Raw genomic sequence first — 26,772 nt, forward strand, 5'->3', positions numbered from 1 at the left:
TAGCGGAGTTGAAGGAGCAGTTGATGACATCGCGGCGATGGGGTGCGATGATGGAGTCTGCTTTGTTGAAGATGTGGTGGGGGCATGGGTCAGTTGGTGAACCTGAGTGGATGGAGTTCATCAGACGGATGGTGTCTTCAGTAGTGATTGGGTTCCAGACGCAAAGGTTGTGAGAGTGCTGTTTTGGTTCGGAGGTGGATGGAGTGGGTAGTTCTTCGGACAGGTTTTCAAAGCTGTTATGAATGTCGGCGATTTTGTTGTGGAAGAAAGAGGATAGAGAGTCGCAGAGGTCTTGGGAGGGAGTGATGTCGTTGGTGCCGGTGGTGTGGTTGGTAAATTCTTTGACGATGTTGAATAGTTCCTTGCTATTGTTGGCGTTATTGTCGAGTCGATCCTTGAATGCTGATTTCTTGGTGGATCGGATCAATTGGTGGTGTTTGCGGGTGGCGTCCTTGAAGGTGGTCAGGTTGTTAGTGGTTGGGTTTTTTCTCCAGGTTTTCTCGAGGGTACGACACAACTTCTTGGATTTCTTAAGGTCATCGTTGAACCAGGGGGCCTTTTTGCTACCTTGTTTGATCTGGTGATTTTTCAAGGGTGCTAATTCGTCAGCGCTGTGGGTGAGCCATTGTGTGAGTTTGGTGGCAGCTTGGTTTGGGTCCGATGATATGGCGGGGGGGTTTTGGTTGAGCGATGTGAAGAGTTGGTCGGTGGTGATATTGTTCCAGTTTCTTCGAGGAATAGGTTGTGGTGGGATGTGGGTCGTGGTCTTTTTGTAGTTGAAGTGAACGCAGTTGTGGTCCGTCCAATGGAGAGCTGAGGTGTGATCGAAGGAGATGTGTTTGCTGGAGGTGAAGATAGGGTCGAGCGTGTGACCAGCTTGGTGGGTGGGGGTGTCGACAAGTTGTTTGAGTCCGAGATTGGCCAGGTTGTCCTGAAGGGTGGTGGTGTTGTTGTCGTTATTTTTTTCCAGGTGGAAGTTGAGGTCTCCCAGTAGAATGTAGTTCTTGGAGGTTAGGGCATGTGGGCTGATGAAGTCAGTGATGTCTTTGTTGAATTGTGTGCGGGTTCCTGGTGGTCTGTAGATGAGGGTGCATCTAAGTGTGGTCCTGGGGTCGGTGTGGATCTGGAAGTGAAGGTGTTCGGCGGTCGCTAGGTTATCGTCGGAGCTGGTCGTGATACGGATGGTGTTCTTATGGACGATGGCGATGCCTCCTCCTGTTTGGTTGGTGCGGTCTTTTCGAATGATCTTGCAAGCGTCCGGGATGGCTATGGCGATGTCGGGCGCTGATGAGGCGTTCATCCAAGTTTCTGTAAGGAAGGCGACATCCGGTGATGTAGTGTCGAGTAGGTCCCAGAGTTCAGTGGCGTGTTTGTGGACCGAGCGGGTGTTCAGCAGGATGCACTTCAGGTGGTTGGAGTCGGAGCTGTGTTTGGAGGAGGAGGATTTGGTGTGGGTCCTGATGCAGGCGAACTTGCAGGAGTGGCAGGCGAAGGGTCCATGGGTGTGTCCTGGGGCAGCTTCGCAGCAATGTGGAATGCGCCCGGGGTTAAGGGCAAGGAGGGTAGCGGCGTTATACGTTATGCGGGTGGAGTGGGTTTTGCGAGGACCAGGGGGTCTGGCGCTGAGCGCGGTCCAGGCGCGGACGGGCGTAGACGGGCTTGCCTTTGGCACGCCTTCGGCGCGCATGGTGCGCGTGAACGCTGCACGCTAATGCATCTGACATAAGTGGATAGTGGAGGGGAAGGAGTGAGGGAGGGTCACCTGGGAGGCGGGAGCGGGGTGGAGGGGCGGGCTGGAAGGCACAACAACAACAAGATGGCAGCAATAACGAAAGGAGACCGGACGAGGTTGGGGTGGGCAGAGGCGCAGGCACAATCAGGCACAGTCAAATCAGAGGGACACAATGCGACCTGTAAAAGTGCTACGCTGGCACACAAGCACTACAATATGCAAAGACAATAGCGTTATGCTATAATTAGGCAATGCGGCAATTTTAGATGGTCAGGTCTGAGCGCAGTCAAAATTAAAAGCACCAGTCAATGTTTAGAAATGAAGCGCTACAATACCAGCACCAGTCAATGTTAGAGATGAAGCGCTACGATATCAGCAGGAGCCAGGGAGCGAGGGGAGCGACCGCTACTGACGGAGTCAGGACGGTCGTATGTCAGGGTATGCGTGTCGTACTTGTGCGAGCGATTGACTGGTACGGGCCGTTGGCGGGTGGGGGTGTTCGCGTAGGGGGGTGTGCGTGTCGTACTTGTGCGTGCGATTGACTGGTACGGGCCGTTGGCGGGTGGGGGTGTTCGCGTGGGCTTGTTGGGGGGTGTGCGTGTCGTACTTGTGTGTGCGATTGACTGGTACGGGCCGTTGGCGGGTGGGGGTGTTCACGTGGGCTTGTTGGGGGGGTGTGCATGTCCTACTTGTGCGTGCGATTGACTGGTACGGGCCGTTGGCGGGTGGGGGTGTTCACGTGGGCTTGTTCAGGGGTGTGCGTGTCGTACTTGTGCATGCAATTGACTGGTACGGGCCGTTGGCGGGTGGGGGTGTTCGCATGGCCTTGTTGGGGAGGTGTGCGTGTCGTACTTGTGCGTGCGATTGACTGGTATGGGCCGTTGGCGGGTGGGGGTGTTCGCGTGGGCGTGTTGGGGGGGTGTGCGTGTCGTACTTGTGCGTGCGATTGAATGGTACGGGCCGTCGGCGGGTGGAGGTGTTCGCGTGGGCTTGTTGGGGGGTGTGCGTGTCTTACTTGTGTATGCGATTGACTGGTACGGGCCATTGGCGGGTGGGGTGTTTGCGTGGGCTTGTTGGGGGCTGTGCGTGTCGTACTTGTGCGTGCGATTGACTGGTATGGGCCGTTGGCGGGTGGGGGTGTTCACGTGGGCTTGTTCGGGGGTGTGCGTGTCGTACTTGTGCGTGCAATTGACTGGTACGGGCCGTTGGCGGGTGGGGGTGTTCGCATGGGCTTGTTGGGGGGTGTGCGTGTCGTACTTGTGCGTGCGATTGACTGGTATGGGTCGTTGGCGGGTGGGGGTGTTCGCGTGGGCGTGTTGGGGGGGTGTGCGTGTCGTACTTGTGCGTGCGATTGACTGGTACGGGCCGTCGGCGGGTGGGGGTGTTCGCGTGGGCTTGTTGGGGGGTGTGCGTGTCATACTTGTGCGTGCGATTGACTGGTACGGGCCATTGGCGGGTGGGGGTGTTCGCGTGGGCTTGTTGGGGGCTGTGCGTGTCGTACTTGTGCGTGCGATTGACTGGTACGGGCCGTTGGCGGGTGGGGGTGTTCACGTGGGCTTGTTGGGGGGTGTGCGTGTCGTACTTGTGCGTGCGATTGACTGGTACGGGCCATTGGCGGGTGAGGGTGTTCACGTGGGCTTGTTGGGGGGGTGTGCGTGTCGTAGTTGTGCGCGCGATTGACTGGTACGGGCCGTTGGCTGGTGGGGGTTTTCACGTGGGCTTGTTGGTGGGGTGTGTGTGTCGTACTTGTGCTTGAGCGAGGGGTACACGTATGGTATGTGTTGACGCTGCTTGATGCGAGCCGAATATTGCCGTACGAATCATTATTCAAGTGCGAAAACTTTGTTCCGTACGAATCGCTGTCAGGCTTCTCGTACAGGATCGTACTTGTGTGTTTGTACGGGCTGGTTACGATTCGTACAGTAGGATTCCCGATGCATATTCGTACGGATCATCGACTGCGATTCGGACGGTTCGATGATATTCGTACGGAATTCGATGGGAACGGATCGGAATTCGCAGGTCGGACGTAAAGTTCCCATTCGTACGGATTCGGATACGAATGCGAATCGTACGGTGGAATATTTTACCGGATCGGAATCGACGCCTATATATGTATATGCTCCACATTTTTTGTTATGCTTTTTATTTTTTTTAAATATATGTAATAAATATTTAGAAGTTGGTAATTTTTTTTTTAAACTAACTTGTCTGTTTTTGGACCGTAGTGGGTTGTGGGTTGATAGGGGAATAGGGTGGGAAGTAATTTAAAAATAGTAAATTAAATAATAATTGTTTGAAATTATTAATTTTTAATTAAATTTTGTGTTTTAGTTCCGTAGCGGGTTGTGGATTTATAGGGGAATAGGGTGAGAAGTAATTTAAATATTATAAAGTAATTATTCATTTTTATTTTTGGGTATTGATAATTAATGGATTGTTAATTCATATTTATTTGGTAATTAATTTTTATTAATTGGTAATTATATTAATTCTGTTAAGTTAGTTTAGGAGTGGGTTGTGGGTTTATAGGGGAATAGGGTGGGGAGTAATTTAATTATAATAAAGTAATAATTACATTTTTTAGTATTGATAATTAATTTATTGTTAATTAATTGTTAATTGGTAATACATATTGTGTTCATTTAGTTTAGGAGGGGGTTGTGGGATTATAGGGTAATAGAGTGGGAAGTAATTTATTATAATTAAGTTATTCTTAATTGTTATTTATTGGTATTGATAATTAATGGATTGTTAATTATTTATTAATTGGTGAATCATTTTTATGAATGTAATGATTGATAATTATATTAATTGTGTTAATTTTTTTACAGAGCGGGTTGTGGGTTTATAGGGGAATAGGGTGGGAAGTAAACTAATTATAATAAATTAGTTCATTTTAATTTGTGGGTTTTGATAATTAATTTGTGGTTTATTGATGATTAGTTGGTAATTAATTTGTATTAATTGATTATTTTTAAATTATATTAATTGAATTAATTTATTATAAGAGTGGGTTTTGGGTTTATAAGGGAATAGGGTTGAAAGTAATTAAATGTTATTAAAGTAATTATTAATTTTAATTTATTGGTATTCATAAATAATACCTTGTTAATTAATTATTAATTCGTTAATGAATACAAATAAAATATTGATAAGAATGTTAATTTTAACCCTCTGCTATCCAACACTTTCCCTACTGTTGCACAATCTGGAGTTGGAATAGTAATTTTTACCCTTATGCCATCCAATAATTTTCCTACTTTTGCACTCGCTGGAGTGAGAATAGTAATTTTTGTCACTTTGCTATTCAACACTTTCCCTTCTGTCGCACTCTCTGGAGTTGGAATGGTAATTTGTACCCCTATGCTATCCAACACGTTCCCTATTGTTGCACTCACTGGAGTGGGAATAGTAATTTTAACCACTACACTATCCAACACTTTTCCTACTGTTGCACTAATTGGAGGGGGAATAGTCATTTTTACCTCTTCGCTATCCAACTCTTTCCCTACTGTTGCACTCAGTGGATTGGGAATAGTAATTTTTACCCCTATGCTATCCAACACTTTCCCTTCTGTTGCATTCACTGGAGTGGGAATAGTAATTTTAACCCCTATGCTATCCAACACCCTCCCTACTGTTGCACTCTCTGGAATGGGAATAGTAATTTTAACCCTTTCTCTATCGAACACTTTCCCTACTGTTGCACTCTCTGGAGTTGGAATAGTAATTGTATTCCCTCCACTATCCAATATTTTCTCTACTGTTGTAGTTAATGTAGTGTATCATTTATTTAAAAAAACCTAAAAATATTGTAATTTTTTAATTTGTTATGTATCATTTTTATATTTTTATTTATATTATTGTTGTATGTGATATATTTAATTATAATTGATACCATTTTTTTAAGAAATTATAAGTTATTAAAATATTTATTTATGAACATTATTAAGTAAGTATATATATTGTATTTTATATGTATATGTTTAATTTCTTTGTACATTATATGCATTAGTTATCATTTTTAACTATGTTTCTTTTAATTGTATGTATTATTTATTTTATTTTACATTATTTATTTAACATTTAAAAGCGATATCTTTAACTATATTTTTGACAATATGATGTCGATAGGGTGTCGATATTCTTGACTTCAATATTTTTGTCACAATATTTTTTTACCTCGATATTGTGGTAGTCGACATTTTCTCACTGATTGCCATTATTCACCATCAGCTTACTTAAAAGGACAAGTAAAACAGACAGCCAAATATTGCCCGCTGCATGGGGACACTTTCTAGCTTGGTTATTATGTAATCTTTTCAAGTTGGAGAATTATTGACTAATATTGCAGTCAACGGACTTGTGCACACATGTTGTTTCACCTTTCACTGTTCTGATGGAGATTTCAGGGAAAAATAGAACAGAATTACTTTGCCCACATTGATCCTCCATATTGCCCTCCATTTTCTTTGGCTGCCCCTTGTTGTTTTTCATCAACCATCTTTATCTCTGAATCAGATAACTATTCCTCTGTCCTATGGTGCACTCATGTTGTGCCTTAATGATTTACTTGGATGATGCAATGGGCGAGTCTGTATGTTGTACTCTCGGTGTATAAAGGGTGTAGGAGCTGTCACAAATTTTAGGGTTAGGAAGGAATGTAAACACTGATGGAATTTCTATCCTTGGCAGTTATGAGCATGTCTTTGACCAAGATAATCTTGTTTATTTGCCAGTAGCCACTTGTCAACCTCTAGAGGAATGCTGGCAGATAGTGTCTCCATTCATGCTATTGTGGCTGGCAATAAATAATTTATCATTGTCCGTCAAAACCCCCCCCCCCACTTGGCCCCACCACCCCAACACTCTTGCCTGCACAGGCCGTGACTAATAGAATTACAAAGCAGGAAACCACGGAAAGGCAAATCCCCGCATGCATCCTGATATGGATGGTGGTGTCTAACAGACACCGCCACCATATTGGAAGCTTTTCCACCCGGTCGCCGGCTCCATAGTAATATGGCGGGGGGAATTGGCATGCCGGCGGGTAAACATGTCGGGCGGATTGCCACCGTCATGCGGGCGGTGATGATCCGCCCAACATACTAATGGGTCCCAGTGTTTATACTTGTGGTAATGTCTCACCACAAGCATGCAAGGCAAGGTTGAAGCCCAGCTTTCAAGGATGACCATTAGACAGTAACAGTCAGTAAAGTCAGCGCATGCTAAAATATCACACTTAAAGTTTCATTGAAGCACATGTATTAATGCAAAATGACGGGCCAGGTAACCCTGGACCTAATTTAGAGTTTGGTGGATGGGATCCTTGTCACAAACGCGGTGGCTATCCCGAATATATGAAGTTAATTAGCATACCATTACTCCGCAGGTATTTACTTCGAAGTTTTTACTTTGTAAATACCATTACTACGCATGATTTTAGTGTGCATGCTTTTACTTCACAAATATATACAAATACATTAAAAATGCTTTTACTGGGGGCGTGGCCAAGATGGCGGGCTGAGGAGACGCTCTTACCGTGAGCTCCCGAGACCCCGGAGCCCCTGTGCCGCCCTATACCGCTGATCTCCCCCGGATCGAGCGGCGGAGAGACCAGGTGCAGCTGTGGGAGCGGTGGTGCGGCCCGAGTCCTCCGGTGGCCCCGCAGACACGGCGCGGCGCCTCGCTGAGGACATCCCCGGGTCGAGAGCGGGCAGCGGACCCAGCGGAGACCCGCGAGTCGGAAGGCCGCGACCTGTCGGAGGTGCCGTTGGAATTTCGGTGCCTCAGCGAGGACTGGCTGCTCACGGGCACATCCCTCTCGGACCGCCGACGAGACCTGGGGGCGGAGGTTCCTGGCGTAACGGAGGTGCGCTTTCCGGAACAGAGCGGGGGAGGAGCCGGCGAGGAGCTGCCACGCTACTCCGGGGATCAGGTAGGCCGTGAGGCCTGTCTTTGCGCGCCGACCCCTGGACCCCCTCCCGGAGCCCCTTCAGAGAGGTGGGGCCAGGCGAAGACCGGGGAGTCTAGGAGTGCCCAGCTACTCTCACGCACGGGGGTGGGGCCCCGCCTGACCCGGCACCGGGGCGACTGCGCCAGGCCTGGGAAGCAGAGCCGCCACACGAGCCGGCGACCCTGACTGGAGCCGGGCCCCTGTCCCCCCGGCCCTTCCCTCCGCGGCACCGAGGCTACGCAGTGGAGCCAAGATCATCATCGAGGGATTAGCCGAGGGCGGGGGGCGCCTTTGGGCCCGACAGGAACTTGCACGGCTGATTGCGGTGGCGTGAGCCGGCCGGGAGGGGGTCCGGCCTGTGCCGCCTCTCCCTGTGGCGCGGTGGTGTTCGCCCTAGACCCCTACGGAGGTGCTGCAACTCGGGCAACGGCCCGGAGTCGAGATCGGGGCCCCGGCAACGTGGTGACCTACTCCTGAGTAAGAAGGGGAACAATCTGCTATTGCCGCTACTGGACATTGGTCATTACCCCGCAACAGGGCCGGCCTGCCGCTGAGAGCAGACCACTGCACCCCTCCTTGGATCGGCGCCCCTGGGGTACCGGAGCCCCGCTGATTCAAACTGGTCGGTGAGGAGACACCGGGGGAGACGCGGTTGCGCGAGTCCTGACCCCTGCACCGCCATACCTTGGGGACCTTTGTGGATACCCTCCCTCCGGCGGCGCGCCCCCACCTCTGAGATGTCGAGCAACAGAGGGGGCAAGAAAGGAGACCGCACCTTGCCCGAGATGTTGGGTAGAGGTGCTCCGAGACAGGACAGGAGTCAACCAGCCCCGAGCCCCCCGACTGGCTCTCGAGGAGCGGAGGGGGGGAGAACCTCCAGTAACCAGGTCTTTTCTGGATTCGCTGTTCGGCACCCTCAGGGAGGAGTTCCAAACGCTGAAACAGGAGGTGGCCGGGGAAGTCCGGGAGGTGAGGAGAGAGGTCGACTCGCTTGGAGAACGAGTATCCACCGTGGAAGAAGCGAGCCACTCCCGGGATGAAGAGATTGCTCACCTACAGCAGGAAGTCTTGTGGCTCAGAGACCAACAGATTGACCTCCAGGCCCACGCCGAGGATCTCGAGAACAGGTCCAGGCGCAACAACATCAGAGTTCGGGGCATCTCATCTAAAGAAGAGGGGGAAGACGCAGCAGCCTACCTGAGGGACCGGTCCGCGACATATTCGGCGAACCCGGAGACTTCCCGGTGAGAATTGACAGGGCACATCGAGTGGGTCCACCACGCCGGGCCTCGGCGCCGCCCCCAGACATTCTGGCCTTCCTACCGGATTTTCCTCTGAAGGAACGGATATTGCACGAGGCACGGCGAAAGCAGCCGGTGAGTTTCCGGGGTCATCAAGTAGCCTTGTTTCAGGACTTATCCACGATCACATTGCAGAAACGCAAGTCCTTCAAGATCGCCACGGACTTTTTGCGGGAACACGACACGCAGTACTCATGGGGCCATCCCTTCAGGCTCATTTTCCGTTGGAACGGGACGTTACATCAGCTTCGGTCCCTCCAGGACACTTGCGGAGTGCTGGGTATCACCGCAATGGATGACGACGTTCCAACGCCTCGCCGCCGTCGCAACTCCAGGGAGGGATGGCAGACGGTTCGAAGGCGATGACCCACGCTCCCGCCTCCACGACCGGATTCTCCCACGATCGGAGCTGAAATGGACAGCGCCATACGGGAGGTATCCAGAGACATGTCGTCTGGTGATATAGCCTTGACAGCCTGAGCAGGCTCCAGGGGGGAGATCATATTGGCCTCATCATCATTGCAGGTGCGAGGGTTCTGGGGGGGGGGGGCTCCGGGAGGGCATAGGTGGTGGCTGGACGTCCACTCGAATAATTCTCCACGGACTTCTCCGTTATGGACCAGACTGGGACTATGGTGTTCTTTAAACGGTTGGGGTTGGGGTTGAGGGGGGAGGGGGGGAAGAGGGTAGGCCATTGGACGGGGGAGGGGAAACGGGGAGTTGGGCAGTTCGGGGGATGTTCGGAGGGTGAGTAAGGGGGATACGGGGTTTGTGCTGTGCTGTACTGTCTTGCTGTTGCGCTTGCTTTATCCTCACACCACTTTCTCAGGGCTGGTTGAGGGATGATTGGGGGGGATTTGGGGTTTGTGCTGTGCTGTCGTTTTATGCTGCTGCTCTTGCCTTGTCCTCAAACTGCAGGTGCAGAGTTACGAGTGTCGTGCTAGCTGGTCATTGCATTTGTTACAAACCACGCCGACAACTCGCACTGAAATCACTATTGACTCAGGTTCATTAAGCGCTACTCTTACGATGACCGTTCATGACCCTTAAGATTGTTACCCTTAATGTGAAGGGGTTGAATAACCCGGTCAAACGTAGAGCAATGTTTTCCCTACTTGAAAACACCCAGGCAGACATCTGTCTTTAACAAGAAACCCACTTCCTAGACCGAGATTGCCTCAGCATGAGGTCACCAAAATTCCCAGTACAGCTTTTTTCCTCAGGGCCTACCAAAACGGCGGGGGTTGCAATCCTGGTGTCTAGAAAGTTTAGAGGGGAGGTCCTGCACAAGGTTGCGGAGCAGAGAGGGAGGCTCCTGGCTTACAGGGTCAAACTGGGGGGATTTCTGTTTACGGTGGGTTCGATATATAGCCCTAACGATTGCCAAGACCAGTTTCTACATTCAGCTCTAGAGGACGTCGCGACTACCCCGGACAGGCACATAATCATTGGAGGGGACCTGAATATGGTCTTTAACTCATCCTTAGATAGATCCACGCAGCGACGCCCACACACCGGGGAGTTCTCACAGCTGAGTAACTCCCGCTTGGGGGATCTCGATATGCATGATTTATGGAGATGCCTACACCCCACCACGCAGGCCTATTCCTACTACTCCCACGCGCACAAGACGTACGCTAGACTAGATCATCTCCTGGTTACGGGACCGGTTGCCGAATTGGCGACGGCTTCCGATATAGGGGTCCTTACGTTGTCTGATCACGCTCCGGTATCGGGCTCTTTCCGACTGCCGCCGGTGTCTCTCTCACGAGGGGTATGGCGCCTTCGGGATACCCTATTGCATAAGCAGACGGTAGTAAAACAGGTACGCGCCGCGATTACTGAGTATCGGAAACACAATGATAATGGAGATACCACCCGAGCGACGCAGTGGGCCGCCTTGAAGGCGGTGCTCCGCGGTGAGTTTATCGCCATCTCCTCCGCAGAGAATAGGGAACGACAACAGAAAAGGGACGAACTTACGAATACGGTGCGGGAATTGGAACAGATGCATCAGAGGACGGGGGCCCCCAGAGTCTGGAGGCAACTCAAAGCAGCCCGGAAGCTTCTTTCCGCGCTGGACGTGGACAGGGCGGAGTACGCAGCGCTGCGCCTGAAGCACGCGTATTACACTGGCGGCGACAGATGCGGCCATTTACTCGCGAACAAACTTCGGGTGAAACACCAACGCCAGCGGGTTAGGGAACTGTCTATTCCCGGCGGGACATCGGCTACGGAAGACCACCAGATTGCGGACGGGTTCCGTCGCTATTACGCCGATCTCTACGCGGGCGAGCCCCCCTCGGCCTTGGCCGAGGCTGATTACCTCGCGTCGGTCGACCTCCCTACCCTCGCCCCGGAACAGGCAGACCACCTGGAGTGGGACATTCGACCGGAGGAGGTGATCGCAGCTATCTCCCGACTCAAGCATGGGAAAGCCCCGGGTCCCGACGGTTACACCCCACTTTTTTACAAAACGTTCTGTGAGGAGCTGACGCCACTGTTGACGCGGCTCTTTAACTCCTTTGCGGAGCCGGGGGCTATCCCTCCGGATCTTCTCCAGGCAACGGTATCGGTTATCCCCAAGCCGGGGAAGGACCGGGCTGAATGCGACTCCTACCGGCCGATCTCGCTATTGAATGTGGACCTCAAGCTCTACACGGGGATCCTGGCGACGCGTTTGGTGCCACATCTGCCGGGGCTAGTGGACCCGGATCAGGCCGGGTTTGTCGCAGGCAGACAAACAGTGGATAACACTAAGAGGGTGGTCCACATCCTAGAGAATGCCTCCCGTATTCCCGGGGAACGCATGCTGCTTTCGGTTGACGCCGAGAAAGCGTTCGACCGAGTGCATTGGCCATACCTTGAGAAAGTGCTCTGCAAACTGGGTATAGGTGAGAAATTCCACACCTTCATATTTAACTGTTACAGATCCCCTTCCGCGATGGTACGGGTGAATGGGTGCAGCTCCAGCCAATTTGTGATAGAGAGGGGCACCAGGCAAGGGTACCCACTGTCCCCGCTACTCTTCGCTCTTTACATGGAGCCATTTGCCCAGAGGATTCATCGAAACCCGGAGGTGACTGGCGTCCGGATGGGGGGATACATTCACACCCTTAGTTTGTATGCGGATGATGTGATCTTAATGCTAGATAATCCGAGGGAGGCGCTCCCCGCTTGCATTGCCGAGATGGACGCCTTCGCCACGGTGGCGGGTTTCTAAATGAATATCAGAAAGTCGGCGGCCCTTGACATCTCGCTAACCACTGCAACGAGACTCGAGTTACAAGGACGCTTCCCCTTGCGTTGGTCTAAAGATCTAGTCCCGTACCTGGGCATACTACTAGCACCCTCTTTGCCTGCCATGGTGACTGCTAATTACGCAGCCTTGGGCAAGAAAATTAAGGAGGAACTGTCCCGCTGGAGCAAAGGCAAGTTATCGCTGCGTGAAGATGATGCTCTTGCCGCAGGTCCTATATTTGTTTCGGGCCCTGCCGCTTCAGCCGCCGAAAGGATGGATACGACAGGCTCAGACCGATATCGAACTCTTTGTTTGGCAGGGCCGCAAACCCAGACTCAGGAGAGCCTTGTCCACGTTGGCACCTGAGTCCGGTGGACTTGGCATTCCGGATCTCCACAAGTACTTTCAGGCGGCGCAGTTGCGGTATCTAGTGGAGTGGAGCAAGTGGGAATCTGACAGACACTGGCTGTTTCAGGACCAGGCAGTGGCGGGCAGGACCCTACAGGAGATACCCTTCATGCGCAGATGTCACCGCCCCCCCCAATCTCTATGCGTCCTTTGTCACGCAGGTTCCGCTCCGTGTGTGGGATGCCGTGAATGTTTCGCATGAGCTCACCACCATCCCGTCACCGCTCACATCACTGATTGGGAACCCCGACTTTCAACCAGGGATGGAACCTGGCGCGTTCTCGCTCTGGCGGACAGCCAGATGCTGCGCTTTGTTTCACATGTACGGTCCGGAGGGTGCCGTGTTGTTCCAAGACCTCAGCCGGGAATACCACCTCCCCGAGACTGAACATATGCGGTGTCTGCAGATACGCCATTGGGCGCTTCAGTCGCAAGTGCGGGACCTGGCCGACCGGAAACTCACCCCATACGAGATGTGGCTGGCGACACGTTCCTCGGACGCCAAGCTCATCTCTGACCTATACCGACTCTTACAACCCACCCTTACCACATCCACAACCCCGGAAGGGATCGCTGGGAGCGAGAGCTGGGGAGGGAACTGAGTCACAAAGACTGGGACGACATTTCCTACCGGGCGCGTCATTCAGCATATCACACTGGGCTCACTGAAACCTTCACTAAGATATCCACATATTGGTACTACACGCCTCAGAGGCTGCATGAAATGAACCATAACATCCCGAGCACCTGTTGGCGCGAATGTGGACAGCCTGGCACGCTTACACACATTTTGTGGGATTATCCGTTACTGAGTCCTTATTGGAAGGAGATCTTAGACGAGATAGACCAGTGCTTTAACATTGAATTGCCTCGCTTCCCGGCATATGTCCTGCTAGGATTACCTAACGTCTTGATGTATCCTCTACGGTCCAGGAGGGCAGACAGATAGCGATCGCATTGGGCTCGGCGATTCAGAACATACTCATATATTGACGTACCACCACCCTTCCTACCACTATAGGCTGGTTACACAGGTTATGGCATGTGCTGGGAATGGAGAAGCTGTCCCTCAGGGTGGCGGGCGAGGTGGATAGATTTGAGGACCTGTGGCAGCCTTTCCATACTTTACTGCAGTCAGAATTCAAAGAAATTACTTGTCCCCGTTATCTCAGGCTACTGCGACTGACACCCCGATTAGCCCGATTGCCTAGTTGACATGAAGGGAGAACATGATGGGAGGTGTGGATCCTTCGCAGAGGTGATGGAGGTGTAAGACATTCGATCAACACAGGGGGAGGGGGGAGGGGGGTCCTGAAGGGAGGGCAGGGAGGGGGGAGTTGAGGGAGGGTTGTTGGTTTTGGAATATGTCGTCACGGCGCTCACACCTAGACTGAGGCTCTACAAATGTTCTGATTGTAATGTACGGAATTCTGAAGGCGCTCCTGGAACAGTGACTTTGCATTACGTTCTTACGACGACTGTATTCATTTTCTGTATTGTTTTCCTTGTTCATTAAAATGCAATAAAATGCTTTAAACCTAAAAATGCTTTTACTTCGCAGTTAATTATTACGCATACCATTACAACGCGTTATTGTTACTTTAAAACGAAAAATTATTCGTAATAGTAACTTATCCCCTGGCACGCACCCTGAACCCTAAAAATACCCCCAGCACCCCAAAACCTAAATGCACCCTGAACCCCAAAAATACCCCAGCACCCAAAAACCTTAACTGCACCCTGAACCCTAAAAATACCCACTAAACCCCAAAACCCATCCCACCCTGATTCCTAAAATTATCCCAGCACCCCAAAACCTAAACACACCCTGAACCCCAAAAATACCCCAGCAACCCAAAACCAAAAATGCACCCTGAACCCTAAAAATACCCCCTACACCCCTACACCCTAACCCACCCTGACCTGTAAAAATACCCCTGTACCCCAAAACCTCAACGCTCCCTGAACCCTCAAAATACCCCATGCACCCCAAAACCCTAACCCACCCTGAACCCTAAAAATACCCCATGCACCCCAAAACCCTAACCCACCCTGAACCCTAAAAATACCCCAGTACCCCAAAACTTAACTGCACCCATAACCCTAAAATTACCCCCTACACCCCAAAACCCAGACCCCTAAAATTACCCGAGCACCCCAAAACCTAAACACACCCTGAACCCCAAAAATACCCCAGCACCCCAAAACCTTGAATGCACCCTGAACCGTAAAAAACTACCCCCTACACTCCAAAACCCAGACCCCTAAAATTACCCGAGCACCCCAAAACCTAAACACACCCTGAACCCCAAAAATACCCCAGCACCCCAAAACCTTGAATGCACCCTGAACCGTAAAAAACTACCCCCTACACTCCAAAACCCTAACCCACCCTAACCCCTAAAAATACCACTGTGCCCAAAATCTAAACGCACCCTGAACCCTAAAAATACCCCAGCACCCCAAAACCTTAAACACACCCTCAATCCTCCAAATACCCCATGCAACCCAAAACCATAACACACCCTGACCCCTAAAAATATCCAAGTACCCCAAAACCTAAACGCATCCTGAACCCTAAAATGACCCCCCAAAACCCTAACCAACCACACCCCTAAAATTACCCCAGCACACCAAATGCACCCTGAACCCCAAAATACCCTGGCACCCCAAAATCTTAAATGCATCCTGAACCATAAATATACCCCCTACACCCCAAAACCCTCACCTCTAAAAGTACCCCTGTACCCCAAAACTTTAATTTGCACAGTAACTACAGTATGCGTAGTAAGTGCATGCTAAGTAATGGAACATGTAGTAAAGGTAGACTACCGCCTATCCCGTCTGCCATATTTCAAGTACTTAATATCTAATGGGCCTTGTAATATGGCAGGTGTCACATCCGTCATAATAGTGACAGAGAAACCCATCTGTCAAACTCCAATTCAAGCCGTGGAGGCCTCTTTTAAAAAGTAGTGGTAGGGTGGGGAGAGGGAGGATTGTTTTAAAAAAAAATAGTTCACTTACTTGAAGGGCTGTCACCTCTCCTCCTTCTGACGCAGGAAACAGGAAGCATGCAGGCTTCCAGACTCCCCAAAGCCAATCACGACCCTGTTGTCACCAACATGACAGGAGCGTTGTGATTGGTCTGAGCAGCCTGGTTTGGCGCTCAGACAGGTAGTCGGAGCCTATGCATGCCCTCCACCCAGCTGTGCAAAACATATGGGTGGAGTACATGTTAAGAGCGAATGACGGTGTGGCAGGCCCAAGACAGTTGGCCAAACCGCCATGCACACTTAAGTGCACATTATGGCATTCCTCATCCCGCTCCCTGTGACACAGCCCACACCACCCTGCCCTAACCTGGATCGAGCTCCATAGAGAAAGATAAAATGATAATAATGTAACATCAACGTTGCATCATTATCATTTTATCATTCCTTTTAAACTGTGGGGCGACGCTCCTCCACCTTAGCGGACGAGCCGCTGTAATTCAAGCCCCCTGCCTTTATGTAACTGTGGTTGATAAACTTGCCACCTTTTTTCCTAACCAATTTGTTCTTGGGTCTCCATTTTGTGGTCTATGACATCTAACATGGTTGATTATTTAATTAAAGGCTGAGGCTTGTGACGGAAATGCTACTGTGGCCCGTGGGAATTTCTGGCAATCGTGGGGTAGGAAAGAGATATTGACAATCCATAAATTACAAATGTGCCTTTGCTTAAAACAATCATTAATGTGACTAGTCCTTTACTTACATGGGCATCTCCTCCCACATTGTCAAGTTTGCCATGACTGCTTATCATGATATATATCCTTATTCCCACCCTTTTGACACTCAACTGTGGAAAGTGGGTTTAAAAAAACCACTGGGTATGTTGATAAAATTAGAAAACGTTGGGGCATATTAACAAGGACGGCGTTAAAAATTATCGCAGGTTTAACTGCAGAAAACTGCTGCTAAAGCGGCGATAATGAGCTTGATAATATGCCCTTGAGAAGTCCAATAGAAGTCCATGTTCTGGTGTGAACATGGGCTTCTATAGGAATTCTCCAGGGCATATTATCAGTTTTCTGCCGCTAATCCGGCGAAAATTTTAACGCCGCTCTTGATAATATGGCCCTATGTTGGTTCCCAATGACCACAGCATGCCCAGGTCGTCAGCTCAGTTTTACAGGAATTAGCATGATTGCAGACGTTTTTGGCATTTCCTTGAGCAGTTGCAGCAATGCAGACATATTTTAAACTGGCCGGTGCATAGTCCATTTTACCGATTGTCTGACTGGTGACTGCGCACCATTAGACTGAGGAGCTAGCAAGATGGCGTCCTGCTGAGATAGCAACCTATTGTAGCGAGAATCTGGCTTCCCAGTGTGTCCTCTCCCCTCCTCTGAGGCTTTAATATCCATCGTAGTCTCAAGCTGCTCCGTTCACTGTCCTTTTAGAAGCACCTCTTTCTCGATTTATATTGTTGCTGTTAACTATTTTTCCTGGACGGAATGAGAGAAGACATACAGCAATATTTGTTTTGAGCCATATCCAAAGTTCATCCAAGTAGATTGAGCTATTTTCTGGGCGGTTCATTTAAGGTGTACTTTCTGATCCACACGCAGATCTACATTCATAACTGAGGTGCCTGTGTGTGGAAAAGGCTTAGGAATAATGATGCAAAGGTTTGTACCTTGTCATTTGTGTCAGCCGGAAGAACGGCTCAGTGAGCTGAATGCTCAATGCTGACAACAAAGGTAGTCTGAAGGTCGTGATTTTGAAACCTGGTAAAACTGGCTCAGAAATATGTCCCCTCTGCATGAAACCTGAGTATATTTGTCATCTAAAACGCTTAGAAACGAGGAAATTGCTGATGAAAGTCATTATTGTTTGTGAGATGGCCTAGTAAGTGTTTGAACTTGACGTAACAAAAAAGGGCAAAGTGAACGGACTTTAGATCCTTTTAAATATTACACTTTTTTCCCATGAGAATGAAGGAATCAGTATTCATGAATGTTGCACATCTGATTATTTAATTGAAAGCATATAAATAATGAATAGGAAGATGATGAGAATGCTCGCTTTCAATCTTCATCTAACTTCACTTTTGCCAGCGGGGAGTTAAATTGTGTTCTAGCAATGGGAGGTCTGTATTAGTTACTTAAATGTTGAGGTTCAGAAACCTTCATTTACAAGCATTTCACAGTTGGAAGTTGACATTGCCCTCAAGCTAATTTCTGTGAATAATTAATGGAAAATGAAACACAACCTTGAAAGAAATGTCATTTCTGCAATCCATGGGCATCAAGCTGGTGTCAAACTGTTCAGTTTTTTGTCCGACCAACTAATCTCTTAGCCTTTTAATGTTTACAGAATATTAAGTAAATATATTTTTGGGGAGAAAAAATCGCAACTAAAGATTACAGCTTTATATTCTACAGTTAGAAAGGAAATGAAAAAAATACAAAATGAATGCCAAAGGGATTTTATTCAAATAATATACTATTTGTATTTTTGCAAAAGGTGCAATAAAAAATCTAGTGCACATGCACTGGCAAGGCCAATAGGTCAAGTATTATCAAGCTTGTATGTTACAAGTAAAGACACAGTAAGACATTGTGGGGGATATTCTCAAGAACCTGCGATAACCATCGCCAAAATAGGTTAACAGACATTTTCATGTGGCCGTCTATCGCTGGAAAATATCTATGTGTTAATGTTGTATTCACAACACGACGGTAACATGCAATAGTATCCCGATAACGCGCCAAATGTCTGCGATAAAATAACCGGGATGGCAATAAAAATCTAAACCCGAACGTGAAAAAAGTTACGATGGTCCCAACTGCGATAAAAAATCCAGCGATAAGCAGCGCCACGCCTGCAAGTCCCACAAGTCAGGCGGTTAATATCACTATAAAAGCAGCAACAAAAAACACAGACAAAACACAAACAACTGCGAAGCACCATGGAGGTAGCCGGAGCAAGTACAGAGGACAACCAGAACCCCACAAGCTCCACGGAGGACCAGCCTGGGACCATCACTGGGGAGACTGTTGCAGGAGTTGGGGGATCGGGCACTGCACTACATGACCGGAGCCAACAGCAACAGGGTGAGTAACGACCAGGGACTGAGGGAACGGGGAGAGATGGGCACAATGGTACACATGCACAATTAAGAATAGCACATCTGTGGACAAACCATGCCCAAGAGTCACAGCTCGGACCAAGAGCCCAACTTACCCAAGTGTGCAACATCTCAGCACTGTATAAGTACAAAAGTGAAAGGCACACTGCCTGAAAGGGCTAAGGGCCAGCAAAATCAGAGCTGAAGGGGCAACTCCCTCACAATGCATCACACACACATAAGAATCCAAGCACCTCAACATTGAAAACAATGAGGTGCAAACTACAACACTTACACCACAGAACAGAGGACCCAACTGCTGCCGCTTGTTTGCACCACGGCTGTCCCTCAGGACCCCCACAACCAACACATGGCATTCCAACGCTGTGTATTAGGGTGCCAGGAGAAGATGGCTGATCAGCTGCGGGTGGGGTTCGACCTCATGGGAGCCAAGCTAGATGCCATACGTGGGGTCTAAGTCCCATCAGGGACCACTTACAGTCCCTAACAGACAGCCACTGTCCGCTACATGCTCTCCAACAATCCATGGCTGACATCGCTGAAGTCATGACTCTGAGCGAAGAACAACTGTCTATTCAGAGTGGCTCCAGCGATGTGACCCGGGAGTTGGGACACATAAGGAGAATGATGGAGAGCTTGGAGTGGATGCAGGTGGAAATAATGTTTGCCACAGCTGCACACCAGTGAGATGTAGCTGGGATCTTCCATGCCCTGCAGATCCTCTTCATGGCATTACCCCCACAAGTCCTGGAGCGGATGAATGCTGCTGCTACCACTCCATCCACATCTCCACCCCCTGAAGTGTCACTGCCACACAGTGCGGCAGACATTCCACCTCCGGCTCTTGATGTGCCACTGCCACAAAGTGATGCAGAGAAAACACCACCACTCACATGTGAGGCACCTGACACATCAGAGGACGAAGATGATGATAAATCTAGCTTTGTGGTAAAATTAAGTGGTAGCATTCACCTCCGCCATATGGCCGGTTTCAGCTTGGTTCTTCCCTCTGCATCATGCCCTAGAATAACACCTTCCACTGTCCCCCGATACACTCAGCGACACTCACCTTAGACCTCGACATGGACTGCCATATTTTGTCTGGTTACCAATGACACATACATCACACTGCAGACTGAAGTCTTCCACTTCTGATGAACTTGTCAATCCCTGAATGACTCTGGTTGGCCCTGCACGGGGCAACAATGTAAAGTGGGGTTTGCATGGCCCTGTACTGCTCCAGCTTCAACACATCACTGAATGTGAATAAAACATTCTAAGTCTCACAGATGTGTCATGGCTATGATCAATCAAGTATGTAAGTATGGATGAATGTAGGGACAGTGATTTAACCCAGGTACTCTCTGGGTAATGCTATCAATGCGCATGTATGGCCCTGACCCAGATGGTTGTATGACATTACAACACGGGCTTTTACCCCGCGTTCCATTATGATGCTGTTTTTACAACGCAAGTCGTTACAACGATTTGCGCTGTAAGCGCTGGATAGTGGAATAGTTTAATTTTCTATTCCAACTCCAGCCCACGTTACAGTAAGGAAGGTGTTGGAATAGAAAATTAAACTATTCCTTCTCCAACAGCACCCTCCAGCGCAAGTTGTTGAAACGACTTGCGTTGTAAAAGCAGCGTCGTAATGGCAGCGCGTGGTAATGCCCGCGTTGTGATGGCTGCTCACTGACCCAGATAGGCAGTGAGACACACATTGTCATTCAAATCAACCCTCATCACAGTTGAATACAAGTGAAGGTGGGTAGACTTTATTAGCATATGCATGTCAGTATAAGCAAGATATTTGCCACAACATGCATACCATTGTAGCAGTATGTCAGAATGAGGAACATTGCCAAGCTCTGCTGTCCATCCCGGGGGAGTGCCTCACCTTTCACAGTTGTGCGTTAACCCGCGTTGTTGTCCGCTCCTGTAGTAGGAGTCCAGGTGAATGCAGCCATGTCCACTGTTGTCGTGGGATATCCAAGACGCAACAAGGTGTTGGGACATGTGCAATGGGTTCCAATCAGTTGTGGCTGTGGGTACGCAGTTACTCATCCATGAAAGCAATTGCAGCTTCGTAGGCCATCATTTCCAACATGAGGTCGTAGTTGACTTCATCAAACAGGACAGCGAGTCAATCCACGAGCAGGTCTGGACAGATGTGCTGCGCCCACCCCCTTTCACCAATTAGTACTACAGCCCAATAGGGGAGCGGTTCAATGTGGTCAGTGCACACAAGGATTTGTGCAATCTCCGAGGTCCAGCTGCCAGCATGTATGCTAAGTATCAAGGCATCTCATAAACAAGTGTCACAGTGACACTCCTGGTCATATGCCAACAGGGGGCACACACACATTTCAAAATCCAGTTCATCTACTGTCTAGTTAGATAGGCAGACATGTATGCACCACTTGAATGTGCACAATCAACAATAGAACACTTGCTGAACGCAGGTGATGTTGGCAAGGCAGAAGTATAGCATGTAACTGATCCGCAGCACTGCCAATGGCAGTGCCACCAGTAAATGCAGCATACGTGCACGGTGCAGTTCCACGTGACAGGGGTTGTGCTTGTGTCTGGGATGTTCTGCCATTGCGTCAGAGGCTCTGGTTGAAGTGGCACTGCTCTGACCTGCGCCAGTTCTGTGGATGAAATGCCACAGCTCGGATAAATGAGTTGTTTTAGTGTGCAATGGTTGTACGCCTGGGATGGTGTAGGAGTAAGTGTAAAGGCCATTCCATGCAAGATAACTTCAAGCAAGGACTTCTGTCTGTGGGGTGTATATACATTGGTCTTTTTTTGGGCTGTGCAGAGTGTGAGAGTCGTCATCAGCTGCTATAGTATCTGTCAGGGCGTGCTAGGCACATGCAATTCTGAGGACGGAGGTGCAGATGTGCTCCCGCCTGATAATTCAGACAAAGGAACTTTCATCCCTAATGTTAGTTTGTCATCTCCTTGCATTTGGGAAATGTGAAGTGGCTTTTTCAGGGTGGGGTGGGATGTGTGTGACTTTGGAATTCATGTTTGACATGTCTTGCAAGTAGCAAATTTGTGGCATCAATGTGTGTTATGTTGCCTCACAGTTGCTCCTCCCTCCCCGGAGCCTATTTACTTGTGTGCGCGGCACGGTTGCATCACTTGCACTCCTACGGCACACCATTGTCATGCCTGTCTGCGTATGTCCACAAGCCTGACAGCGACACAGTGATGTTGGCTGTTGAAGGTGGGCAGCCATGGGAGTGTAGGCCTATGGTAAGGATAGGGCAGACACAGATGTAGAGTTCATGCCTGGTTGAACTCGCGCTGTGAGAAGGGCTAGGCATTTGGCTATACACACAACACTTGACATGGCATTTCTCTGTTCGCACGAGCCCGCCCTCCGGGAGCATGCTACATTACAAAATTGTCGATTGCGGGCCGGGTGGCGCTGACACTACAACAGAGACACACGCATTAGTTACTTCCTTGTCCAAGCCAGAATTGAACCACGCCCAGGGCCCTGGGCAAATTCTTCACATCCCTACACTGGACTGGCATACGCTGGCCCAGCCCACTCCGGTTATGCTAACGGGGGGACAACATAGCTACATGTCCAAGGTCTTAGCCACTGCATGAGGTGACATGGTTACGTCGGCTGTCCACAGCACAATGTAGGGCCCGGGTACATCATGCATACATAATGACCACACAGGCACACTTAGATAGATAGTTGAACTGGCTACGGGCACACTCGCCCGTCCCCTTTTTATTACCCGGGTCACTTGTCCAGTGACGCCTGTGCTAGATGTTCCTGCTGCAGCTGCAGTGGGGTGTGATACACCTGCCTCATCTTCATCATCATCATCCCAAGTATTCCCCACAGCCTGAGGTGACATTGTTGTGTCCCCTGTCCACAGCACGAAACTCAATCATAAAGGGTCCATGAGTTGTGGTGCACAGAGTTAGTGGCACCTGAAGGCCTGAGCGGGTGCGCAGCCAGTGATGATGGCTTGTCCTTGAAGGTCAGGATCATATTTGATATGTGCGAGCCCTGCTGACTGCAGTGTGGGCCGGAGGCAGCGGTCAGCAAGGGCCCACAGCCACATGGAGTTGACATGAGCTGAACTTAAACAATGTGGATGGACCTACTATGTGTACGCATACAATCACTATGTGTAGTATGAAAATGAACCCATTAGGTGTTCTTAAAAGACCCCTCACACACCAACCTAGTTGGTGTCATGCTTCATCATTGGGGTCCCAACCGGGTGGCCGAGTGCCCCGTGGTTGTGCCACGAAGCCTGATTACAGCGGAGCTGGTGTTGTGCAGCTATGTGATATGAGGTGAATTAATAAAGTTAAAAATATATCTGAGATTCCTTGCCTTAGACTTTAATACTGGCGGCTCAGGATATGGTTAAAAGCAATCTATGTGGTGCAACTATTACCGTTAGTTGACTATGTGTGGCGGTCTACATGTTTCAGCCCGTTTAAGAAGTGAAAGGGCTTTCTTCAGGACCAGGCGAGTGATTAGTGAGTGTCAAAGGTAAAGAATGCCAGGTGAAACCTGTGCGGTACCTACACAGGCCCTAAGGTGTGTGGTATACGTGTCGGCGTACACACTGGCACTTGAAAAATGACCTGTTAGGGGAGGAAAAGGAAAAGACAAGACATATATTTTGTCCCAACATAAAATGCAATCTTAAAGGCAATCTTAAAAGGTGCTGTAGTCTTTGTCTATGTGCCTACTACAGTGATTGTCGTACTGGAATGTGGCACATGCTTACAGCGGCGTGCAGAGACTTGTTGCATGCTTTGCCTGTTAGGAAATAAGTACTGGCTTCCTGTGCAGCTATAATGAGTGCAAGCACGCATTTGCCAAGGTAGTAATAGCATGGCCCCTAGCGGGCAAGTGGCTACAACAACAAGGGTGCCTGGGCCTAGAGGCCTTTTGAGGGTAATGGTGGTGCCCTGTGGAGCCCGTCAGCTGTGCTTGGGTGGCACTGTGTAGTAAGTGGGGGCCACTTGGGAACTATACCAAGTGGTCCACGGCGCACTGTGCAAAACAGATTATTATACAGAAAACATTTACATGCGATCGTGTGACATTGTGCACTGATTAAAAATGGATTTTTAGGTAGAATTGTTAAAAACATGCATGATGTTATGCGGTCATAATTACACTATTTAGGGGTATCAGGCAGATTATCGAGGCTCAGGGGAGGTGCTCTTCCAAAGTCCCAATCTGAAAGTCAAGGACAACAAAATGAGCATGGGAGTCTATGTGAGCTCAAACGGCATTGTGTTACTTGGTCTCATGAGTGTCCTGATTCAAACCTGTATCAGTCCCCCGCAGTCGTGGCTGGAACAGGGCACCACGAGGAACTCAGCTTTTGTAGGAAAATGCCAAGCCCCAGTACGTGCCGGGCAGCATGACTGAATTTGCCGTAATTCGGCATGAGTATAGCGCGCATGCGCGCTGGTGGTTAAAGGTTTAAACTGGTAGACTGGATGCCCAACTTTGGGCATCCAACTCGGTGGACATCTTAGAGTGGAGTGGGAAGTGAACCAGAACAATTGTTCTGAGGTTCAGAAGAGGTGCCAAGTATATAACTGATTTCTTTGAAGACAGGATGCCTGTAAATGTGATGTGCAGGTCATGGAGTCATCACGCACTTTTGCTTGAGCACGTGTGCTGTTTCCACATGGGGTCTATTACGGGCTAAGTCCCCAAGCCCTTGTTGGAAAGTGGACATGAATGTCACTCATATAGCATTTTACACTCCATGGGTGACAGAAGGGCTGCACAGAGTTAGTTGCACCTGAAGAGCAAAGCGGGTGCGCAGCCGGCAATGATGGCATGTTCTTAGCGGTCAGTATTGTATTTGATATGTGTGAGCCCTGCTGACCGCAGTGTAGGCCGGAGGCAGTGGTCAGCAAGGGCCCACAGCCACCTGGCGTTGACTTGCGCTGCATAGAGTTAGTGGCACCTGAATTGCTCAGCGGGTGCACAGCCGGGCGATGCGTTGTCCGGGCGAGCTGCACTGGATGCAATGTCTGTTGCCTACTGGACTGTGCCATCAATTAATCAAGACTTGATTTAAGATTGGGGGACCTGCTGACAACAGTGTAGGCCAAAGGTAGTAGTCAGCACACACAGAACTCTGCGGTGCTCTGCCGCTGGGTGCTCTGGAGGCCTGTGTCGCGGAAGCCAGCGAGCAGCTGAGGAGACTGGCGTTTATGGTGGCTGACTCATGGTAGGGTGAGGGGCGCCGTCCTGGCAGATGCGTTGGCCATCCGGGAAGTGAACCACACCCTTAGCCCCGGCCTTTTCATTCACACTCCTATGCTGGATTGGCTTACGCCGGACCAGCCAACTCTGCTTACGCTTACAGGGGGGATCACTAAGCTACATGACCGAGGGACTCACTGCCTGAGATAACATGGTTGCATCCACTGTCCACAACACTACGAACACCAGCAGTATATGTCCACATGGACATGTCTGTGCTCTGCATACTGAAGTCTGTTCAGCACATCACCGCCACACTAGGCATTGTGTGCATTCTTATTCACCAGTGACTTGCCTCCTTCACACATACTTGGTTACCACCTCTCCCCACATTCTGGAATTGTGTGGCTGGGGCCATACCATTTTCAGAAGGTCAGCTGTCTTGTTCTGCACTGCCTCAGTGATAGCCCGGGGGGTGGTCCTGGGGGTGGTGGCGGTGGGTGTTGTGGCCCTCCTGGGACTCCGAGCTGCGTGATGAGTAGCTCCATGACATGTGTTGGTCTTCAGATGTGGCTCTGGGCTGGGCTACCCTTTATACTGCAGGTTGTTGTCCTGCTTAACACCAGTAAAAGGCAGGTGTTAAATCCCTGCTGCTAATGCGCCTTATCGCCTGTTTTGGGATTGCATCGCATATCTGGCTGGTTGTTGAGAATGTCATCCAGTTGTGTTTTCATGTGTTTTTGCACGTGAACTCCTACTCCGCATCTCATAAGCATTAGTTGTCCCTCTCATCCGTGGCAATGTTTTTTGCGGCAGATATTGCTGGAGAACTGGCGAAGTCAGCAGTTTGCACCAGCTTGAGAATAGGGCGATAAATCTATCGCCACTTTTGCGGTGCTACAGTGCAGATAAATCAGCGATAAGTCCTTGAGATTATGCCCCTGTGGTTTACTACTAGATTCCCCACATTAAGGGCCCGATTCACAGAATTAACTTAAGACAAAATCCTAAACTTACTACTTTTGGCATTCACAGAATGATTCCGGCCCGGAGACGGAGATTCCGGCCCGGAGGTGGGACTTCCGGCCCGGAGGTGGGACTTCTGGCCCGGAGGTGGGGATTCATGATGGTGGCGGAGATGTAGCCATGGCCGAAAGCTTCACCTCCGGGCCGGAAGTTTCACCTCCGGGCCAGAAGTCCCACCTCCGGGCCAGAAGTCCCACCTCCAGGCTGGAATCTCCGCCTCCGGGCCGGAATCTCCGGCCCGAGTGCAGACATAAAGTTAGTAGTTGTAATCCATTCTGTGAATACCAAAAGTAGTAAGTGCATTCTGTGAATACCAAAAGTAGTAAGTAAATGTAAATGTATTGTGATTTATATAGCGCACGTATCACCCGAAGGCATCAAGGCACTTGCCTTGGGAACCCGTCCTGATATTCCCCTGTGAGATAACCCCAGCAGGGTATCCACAAGGTGAAAGCCAGGCATCCCGCCACGAGGGGCCATAGTGGAGATTAAGCAAGCTATTGCCCAGAGTCGCAGAGTGTGTACCCGTGAGTCGAGTAGGCACCAGAATGAGAATTATCGAGTCCGTGGAATTTTTGAGCCCAAGACCCGCCGAGGCGGGGAATTGAACCCTGGTCCAGGACCGATCTCAGCTTCCGGGTCTGCCGCCTCTAACCCCTGAGCCACACTTCTCCACACGTGGTAAGTGCATTCTGTGAATGCCAAAATTAGTACGTTTAGGAATTTGTTTTAAATTAGTTCTGT

The sequence above is a fragment of the Lissotriton helveticus genome, chromosome 4_1 (assembly GCF_964261635.1).
Source record: "Lissotriton helveticus chromosome 4_1, aLisHel1.1, whole genome shotgun sequence".
Taxonomy (NCBI): Eukaryota; Metazoa; Chordata; class Amphibia; order Caudata; family Salamandridae; genus Lissotriton; species Lissotriton helveticus.